The 9,010-nt window shown below is 37.0% G+C and overlaps 1 non-coding gene across 1 annotated transcript; it reads left to right on the top strand.

Annotated features, from left to right (window-relative positions):
* Positions 1-412: 412 nt before the first annotated feature.
* On the top strand, positions 413-485 carry TRNAF-GAA. The gene has a single exon. It is a non-coding gene; the product is annotated as a tRNA-Phe (tRNA).
* The last annotated feature ends 8,525 nt before the right edge of the window (positions 486-9,010 follow it).

The raw sequence follows: 9,010 nt of genomic DNA, 5'->3' as shown, positions 1-9,010 counted from the left end.
ATTTTGTGTAAATTTAAAAAATCATAGATGAAGTTTGGTCAACCATGAAAATGGAAATATGTAAGCTTGCTGCAGCTTGATGCCCACATGTATTTATAATTAGTTGCTTCTAAGAGTTAGGAACTCAGTCTTGATGCAGTGAATATTTATTATTATTATTATTATTATTATTATTATTATTATTGGAGATTGATCTGTCATCTAGAGAATAATCAAAGGGTGTATAGATTCCTCTATTTAAGGGACATGCCCTCTGGGGAATGCCGTCACCATGGCACATGTAAAGTGGAAGACTCACATATACTGGGAGAATGATGTTTGTACTTTTTTAGCAAATGGTGTACTGAATTGTAAAAGTCTGAAAGACAATTATGTTGTGTCAGGTTTTGTGAATATTAATTCATAAGGCTGGGCTGAAGTGGCTCAGCTGGGAGAGCGTTAGACTGAAGATCTAAAGGCTCCTGGTTCAAGCCCAGGCTTTAGCAGTGTTTTGGGGGTTCCATCTCTGAGCTCATCAGTACAGGAGAGACATGGACATACTGGATAGAGTCCAGTGAAGGGCTATATAAGATGGTCAGGTGACTGGAGTGCCTCTCATATGAGGAAAGGCTGAGAGAGCTGGGACCGTTCAGCCAGGAAAAGAGAGAGCTCTGTGGGGGAATCTTATCAGTCTATAAATACCTTGTGGGATGGTGCCCAGTGACAGGACAAGGGGCAATGGGCACAAACTGAAGCAGAGGAAAGTCCCTCTGAATACCAGGAAACACCTTATTGTGCGTATGATGGATCACTGGAACAGGTTGCCCAGAGAGGTTGTGGAGTCTTGTTATTCTGTGATCCCAGGATAATACATCCTCAAAGATCCACCATCATTATAAATCTAGAATATTGATGCATTTATGTGTCTTTTTATTTACCCCAATTGAGCTATTGTGGCATATACACATTGTTAAAAAAAAAAAAAAGAAGAATCAGGCCATTAATATAGTCACAGTTGTAATTGCATTTTTATTCATTCAATGCCCCAAAATGTGAAGTTAACAGCTTGTTATGTGGGTGTACATTAATAAGCACAATGGGGGTTCATAATAGAGCTTCTAGGTGCTAATGCAATATGAATTCATGAATTAATAATTGCCATTAATTAAATCTACAACCGAATATCACCCAACAATGACTAACATAGGAAGAAAAGTCTCAGCAGCCTCTCTGTCACACCTCGCTTGTGGCTGTTTCTAGGAATTTTTCATAGTCTGAGGGAATAAAGTTTAGTGGAGGGAAAAGAAAAAGGTGAGGTATAGAAAAACAGTCCCTTCAGAAGGGAATGAATTATTGAAATTCAGACAGAAGTAAGAGGAAACACAGGAAGACAAAGTCACTGTGAAACTCCAACAGGGAAAAAAGCCCAGATGGCCTATGGAAATGATAAAATTAAGTCTTAAATTGATAGTGATACTAAACTTGGGACTTGATTATCCTGACAGATGTGCAGACGACTGCCATTGACTTCAATAGGAGGTGTGTGTGTGATGGGGAAGTCAGACTTTAGAACTGCTGAACTGTGTTCAGATAAGGAGAGTGAACCTGAGGAATGACAACCTCTAGGTAAAAACGGTAACTTCAACTTTATTTGACTGAAAATGTGAAAAAATGTGAGTGACTAAATGGCTGAAAAAATGTGAGTGACTAAGATGTTTTCACTAAGAAAAAATAAATATATAAATAAAATGTAAATAAGAGGAAGTCTGTTACCTGGTGAAAGGTTATAGAAATTTCATGGAGAATCAGTTCCCTCTTCCACCTTCCCATTCTCCTCCTACAAAGTATTGTTAAACACCAGTTACATTTAATTTAATTACACTGGTGTGAGTGTAAAGTAACTCGAGAAAGTACAGTGATTTTACACCAGTTTGTACCAGCTTTATTGAGATGCAGATCCAGCTTGAGGGGTGTAAAGAAATATGAGATAATAACATAAAATGACTAAAAAGGGTCTTGTCTGAAAACATGAACAATAATTCTATGATTGAAAGGATGCGAACATTATAGCAACTTTAAGGGCTATTAAGCCAGTTCCTATGTGAATCTGTAGTGTGAATTGTATAAGCATTTGGAATGTGTTGATGATAAAGGGATTCATAAAAGTTGTTATGCTGATTTTATGTTGATGGATGTTAGAATATAAGGTGAATTATTAACCACAGGAAAGTGAGACTAATGTTTAAGTGCTGTGATATATGTGTAATTGAAAGCAATTTCTTATATAGAACAAGGAGATTGTGGGCATAAGTGAAACAAACTTTGAATAAAATACAGGTGAAGTGGAATCTGTTGGGTGTTCAGAGCTAGGAAACAAAGGGAAAATAAACTTGCCTGAAAAACAAATATTACTACTAGAAATAAATAATTTGCATTTATATAGAAACTTCTATTCAGACAAAGCCCAAAGCAAGTTACCCACTTGCTAAAGCATTTATAAATAATGCTGTATACATAGTAATGCATATACAATACCTTTTTTTCTAGGGATCACGTTTTTCTTGCAGATATATTTTCAGTCATATAGCACTCCAGTAAGACCAATATGATTGTTTACCTCTTAAGAGGGGCACAGTGAAGAAGTCAGAGGTTAACCAGCTTTGTCCTGATTCTGCTGAAGTCAATAGCACACCTTTGTTAAAAAGAGTTGGGTAAACAGATATGGACTGTTTCTCTGAAACCAGTACAAATACTGGTGTTCACTCTTCTGCCTAAAGGAGTCAAAACCTGGAAGTAAATGACATATTAAGTATACAGTAATCACCAGAAGAAGACACAAGAGTCCTGCTTTTCAGTCTTCTTTGTCTGTATAGAGTTTCATATGCCTGATTTTCTATTTCCTCACAGTAGTGATCCTGACTGATAACATCAAGGATTTGTACCTTAGAAAACCAGGTTACTGGCAAACAGTCCTTTAGGATATATTGATGGGAAAGCTACAAATATGGGGCTACATCCTATATATGCTGGTGTATGACTGACAGCCAACAGAGGTTCTTTCAGCTATGGACAGAATGAATATTTCAGCCATCTGATGAGCAGCAATAGAATATTGGACCTGCTGATAAATGGTGGTGTTGCAGCAATTTTTTAATTAGTAAGAATTTGAAATGACTGGCATAATCATGTCTCATGAGCACTGTAACCATCATGAATTAATTTGAGTAAATACTATGTACAGCATCATGTATTCTTTACCAAAAGATATGGGGTTAGTATAAATTCCAAATCTCTGTGAAATCTACTTCTAATCGGAGCCTAAACAAGAGGTGTATGAAGTTACAGTAATTTAGCTAAGGCTCTGACCTAAAACCTGCACATATGATGTTAATAATGTATTTTTTTTTTTCTGATGATGAAATATCCTTGAATTGTTATACTCATTCTATACCACTATTTAGCTTTGATGATTTTACTGAAATTTAAGATACAAGGTTTATACTTAATCCCAGTATAGGAAACTGCTTTTTGCTAGAACATACAGAAGAAAAAAAAAAAAAAAAAAAAAAAAAAAAGTGGGGAAAATAGCCCAAATAAACCATTAGTTTGATGTAATACATGTAGGGCAGAGGAAACACCTTTGAAGGATAAGACATTTAAACAAACACGCAAACAAACAAAACAAACAAAACAAAAACAGTCAGTTAAGTGATTAAGTAATGTAACGAGTGACTTCTTCATTCTACTTAGAAAAGACTTAATGCTGGTGCTTCGTTTTAACAGTTATTTGAAATAAAATTATCCAAGAAGCATGAAAATATTTATAATAGATTAAAGTAGTAGTTTAAGTAGAAAGATCAAAGTCAGATAGTAAGCATTTTACCTATATTGTTCTAAGTCCCATTTAACATCAGTCAGTAGGGGATGCAAGCCCAGATACTACAATTTTTCTAGAAATTAAACTGTTATTTTTTATTTTTGGTCAAAGTTAGAGTTTTGTATTTTTTTCAACTGATTTTAATAAAAGGTTGCCATTTTTTTCTTTCTTTTGTTTCTTTCCCTTCTCCTTCTCTACGTGCAACCAGGAAGAAAAAAAGAAAAAAAGAAAAAAGAAAAAAAGAAAAAAGAAAAAAAGAAAAAAAAAAAAGGCAGAAAAAGAAAAAGATGACCCAGAGTTATTGATGTTTGGACTAGAACCTCTGGGATTTTTAGTACTTCACTAAGCTAAGCTAACAGTTTTTGTCCTTTTAGCATACACCTATTTTTTCCCCATTAATTATCTTGACAGTGAAATAAAGGCTTTTGCACTGTGCATTACTGCATATTGTTTAGACACTGGTGAATGGGATCAACCTTTTATTCAATCTCAATAATGACTATACATACTTAGTCTCTCCCATAAGATTCACCTCTTTGGAAATATATGTCAATTAAACTTTTGAGGCTGATCCACTTATCAGAGCTACCAGTTGTTTCAAAGGGGGGGACACCAGTAGGAACATGGAGATACTCCAGACCACACCATCCTCAGATCTGTAGAAAATCAAACTGGTAAGAACATATACCATTCCATGATCAGCAAAACTAATTAATACTCTTTTCCCATAAGTGTTCCTCTTGTTGTAAGCTGAATTTGGCACAGATTCAGTCTCTAGTGAATTTCCCTAAATATTTCCCTAAATCCACTGTATTTATGGATTCTCTGGAACTAAATGAGGATCACAATGCTGCAGCTTTACCTTTACTAAGGTATATTTCACAGGTCTGTTTCTTTATATAGCCACCTACTTTCATGAAATGTATAGGAAATTAGCTAAATTCAGATTCTATATTTGGCTTGATTTGCTCAGAGATTCTGAAGTCAACAGGGAAGTCAACAGATGTATGCAGATGCAGGGACAAGAAAAAATCACTAAAAATACAAAAACAAAGGAACTGCTAATTATCTAGATTTTTACTAATATCAGAAATTATTTTGCATTCTTTGAAGTTGTGTTCTATTTTGTTGTAGTTGTGGTTGTTGTTTGTTTGTCTATTTTATTCTTGCCAGTCCTGGGTAATGGTCACAATTCAGAGACGAGAAATCAAAGCATAAAATATTCAGAGGTTGCACATGGTCAACCAGGAAAGACATATGAAGCCATGCCTGTGCCTTCAGCACAAGAATGCTATTGATTGAATGATACAAGAAAATTATCATGAGAAGTAGATGACCTCTTTTGCAGTCCTGCTACCTTTCACTTCTTCCACCAGACCACATCCCAAGCAGAGCTACAGGCTGGGAGATGAGTGGTTGGAGAGCTGCCAGGCGGAGAAGGACCTGGGAGTGATGGTTCATAGTCGGCTGAATATGAGCCAGCAGTGTGCTTAGGTGTCCAAGAAGGCCAACGGCATCCTGGCTTGCATAAGAAACAGTGTGACCAGCAGGGCTAGGGAGGTGATCGTCCCCCTGTACTCAGCTCTGGTGAGGCCGCACCTCGAGTACTGTGTTCAGTTTTGGGCCCCTCGCTACAAGAAGGACATTGAGGTGCTTGAGCATGTCCAGAGAAGGGTGATGAAGCTGGTGAGGGGCCTGGAGAACAGGTCCTACGAGGAGCAGCTGAGGGAGCTGGGCTTGTTCAGCCTGGAGAAAAGGAGGCTCAGGGGCAACCTTATCGCTTTCTACAGGTACCTTAAAGGAGGCTGTAGCAAGGTGGGGGTTGGTCTATTCTCCCACGTGCCTGGTGACAGGACGAGGGGGAATGGGCTTAAGTTGCATCAGGGGAATTTTAGGTTGGATGTTAGGAAGAACTTCTTTACCGAAAGGGTTGTTAGACATTGGAACAGGCTGCCCAGGGAAGTGGTGGAGTCACCATCCCTGGAGGTCTTTAAAAGACGTTTAGATGTAGAGCTTAGGGATATGGTTTAGTGGGGACTGTTAGCGTTAGGTCAGAGGTTGGACTCGATGATCTTGAGGTCTCTTCCAACCTAGAAATTCTGTGATTCTGTGAACCAAGGTCCCATAGAGATTATAATGCTGATGTCCTGAGAGCCAGAGCTGGAACTCACCTGCACAAAATCTACCATAAACTATAGTTGACATCTGTGAATGTTCAGTATAATGAATATTTAGAAGATGCTATAATCTGAATTGCAGTCTAGGAAAAACAAAAAACAAAAGCAACTAAACAACAACAACAAAACACTGCCAGCCTCTCTAAAAACAACACCTACCCCTCCTTCCATGCCCTGCCATCCCCCCAGAAAATCCAAGCCCTCAAAACTCCAACAACAACCAATAACAAAACTTATTTGCAGGCCTTGGGTGAAATGAGAGATGCCTCAGGAAATGGTGTGGAAAATAGAAACATGTTTTATTTATAATCAGCTCAGGGCATGTTAGTTTTAGGAGGTTTCTTTGACATGAGTCTTTTTTATTCTGTCATATACAAAATGGCTCACTGAAGATTTCTTTTTCTCCTCTTCCACTTTCTCTCTTTCTCTCCTTTTTCATTCCTTACATGAATGCTTCTTTACATACAGCTAAATGAATGTTATCAGAGAGAATTTTGAAAAGAGAACCGGTTCATCCAGATTGAATAAATTTATATGGGATGTGGGAATGTGAAGGAGATTTATGGTAGTTAGGTACCCAATTCATATTTTCCAATCTGGTACAAATAGAGGTCAGCTGAGTGAAGTCTGTGATAGCACTTACAGATTTCCTGGAATCCCTTTAAACTTCAAACCTACTACAACTTAGAAAGTAGTAATACCATGAAGAAGTAATTTCTTCACTGTAAATGCAGAAGTATTCTGGGATTTGGTGTATTCCTTTCCTTACAACAAGGTCCTGTCAATGCAGGAGCTAATTGAACTCACTCTTCTCTTCATTTGTTCTTTGGTGTTCCATCTTAGAATTACCTGTCTTCTGCACTGTGAAAATATTTATTTGACACAATTAAAATAAAAGAATTAATATTTTATTTTATTTTTAGCTTAAAATTGTCATATTTTTAAACTCTTTTTTTTTTTTTTCACACAATAAGTTGATTGATATGTTATTATTACTTTATTTTATTTATTTATTTATTTATTTATTTAATAAAGCTATTCAGCCTTGACCTACTTGATAATAAGATTCTGTTTTCATCAGAGTATTTATCACAACAGCTACCCAAGCTATTTTGGTTGTCTTAAATTAGTAGTTTAGTTTAGTTGAGTTGAGTTTACTTTAGTTTAGGTATTTTCTTGTATTTTAAGTAGAAATATCATTTATTGTCTCACATGCCATGCTGTTAATGCACAGGCAGAAAGGCTGGTGATGAAAAATTCTAGACACCAGTATTTCAAATGATGGATGGAGCTATCTAGACTACCAGGAGTTTGGCTGCCCCAGGTGTCACATCCAGGAATGAGAAAGGTGGAGGTAAATGGTGGAGATCAGAAGAAGAGGGGTTAAATTTCATTCCTTGCCTTTGATTCTGTGCCAACCACAATTTCAACTCTGTGTCCTACAGGTCTGCTCTGAGAAAGACTCAGATAAATTATTTTACTTATATGACTGGCATTTGGCCTTGAACTATACCTCTTAACTTTAAGGCACCTCAGCAGTGTGGATGCCCAATATGGAATCAGTGCAGTGTTTCAGTATGAAACTGGTAAGAGTGGTCTTGAGTTGTTATTCATCTTGAATAAAGAGAAGTTAAAATATCACCACAGAAACCATATAAAATAACACAGCAATTACACAAATTAAAATCTCAATAGAGTCAACCCTGAAGACCAATTCTAGTTACCTTAAATTGGACATTTTTCCCTTCAATGCAATTACATTCGCAACTCATAAATAATAATAATATATAAAAAAACCTTTTGAACTAAAAAGTAACACTCCTGCTGTGGGTATCAACAATTTATTATTGAAAACTGGAAAACTGAACCTTTCATTTTCCTTGTAAATACTGGCTTAGATGAATTTATATCTTCCAAAGAAGATCATTCCATGAAAATTCCCACTCTGCTCTTGGTCTAGACTCCAAGAAGTGACTGACTTGCGGCAAGGTGATCTGCACCGTCATGTCTTTCCAATTGTCTGGTTTCTGAACAGTAATATGGGTGTTTTAGAGAGCAAAGGATGTACTATGTCAGAGGCAGATCTCAGTGACCGGAGATGGATCAAATGTGCTATGTAGAACTGCAAGTATAGAGATACCTGGAAAATATCATAAGATTTAAGAAAAAGTCTGTTGTGTGCTAAAATAGACTGCCACTGCATAAACAGAGATATTGAGATGGACAGCAGTTCTCATGGGATTCATTAACATGAGCTCTAGCATCTGAAAACAAAATATTCAGGACTGGACTAGCCATTTTATAGGCATTCTAGTTATTGAAAAGAAAGCAGCATGAACAATTAACCATTACCATAGCCTGTCTTGGAGACCTATCTTAAAAGGGGATGAATAATCTCCCTCTACAGAAACAGAGGGGTTGTATGACAGCTTACTCAGACATACATGTACATCAAAGGGGAAGTATTTCTCTATTTGACCAACAGAATCACAGAATCACAAGGTGGTTGAGGTTGGAGGTCTCCCTCTGGAGATCATCTAGCCCAACCTCCCTGCTCAAGCAGGGTCCACTACAGCATGTCACACAGGTTTGTGACCAGACAACTTTTGAATTTCTCTAGGGAAGGAGAATCCACAACCTCTCTTGGCAACCCGTTTCTGTGTTCAGTCATCCTCACACTAAAGTTTTTCCTTATGATTTCCCTTTAGTGAATCCATGCTGACTACTCCTTGTTGTCTTCTACATGCTTAGAGATGGCCTCCAGGATGAACTGTTCCATCACTTTCCTAGAAATTGAGGTAAGAATGACTCACCTGTAGTTCTCCGGGTCTTCCTCCTTAACTTCTTCCCCTTTTTGAAGACAGGGGTGACATTTACTCTCTCCCTCTCTCTCTCTTTTTTTTTTTTTTATTTATTTTTACTATTTATTTATTTATTTTTATTTATTTTTTATTTTTTCAATCCTCAGACACCTCTC

Source organism: Aythya fuligula, chromosome Z, assembly GCF_009819795.1.
Source record: "Aythya fuligula isolate bAytFul2 chromosome Z, bAytFul2.pri, whole genome shotgun sequence".
Lineage (NCBI taxonomy): Eukaryota > Metazoa > Chordata > Aves > Anseriformes > Anatidae > Aythya > Aythya fuligula.
The sequence above is the reverse complement of the archived record's forward strand: the minus strand, read 5'-3'. Positions and strand labels throughout refer to the sequence as shown.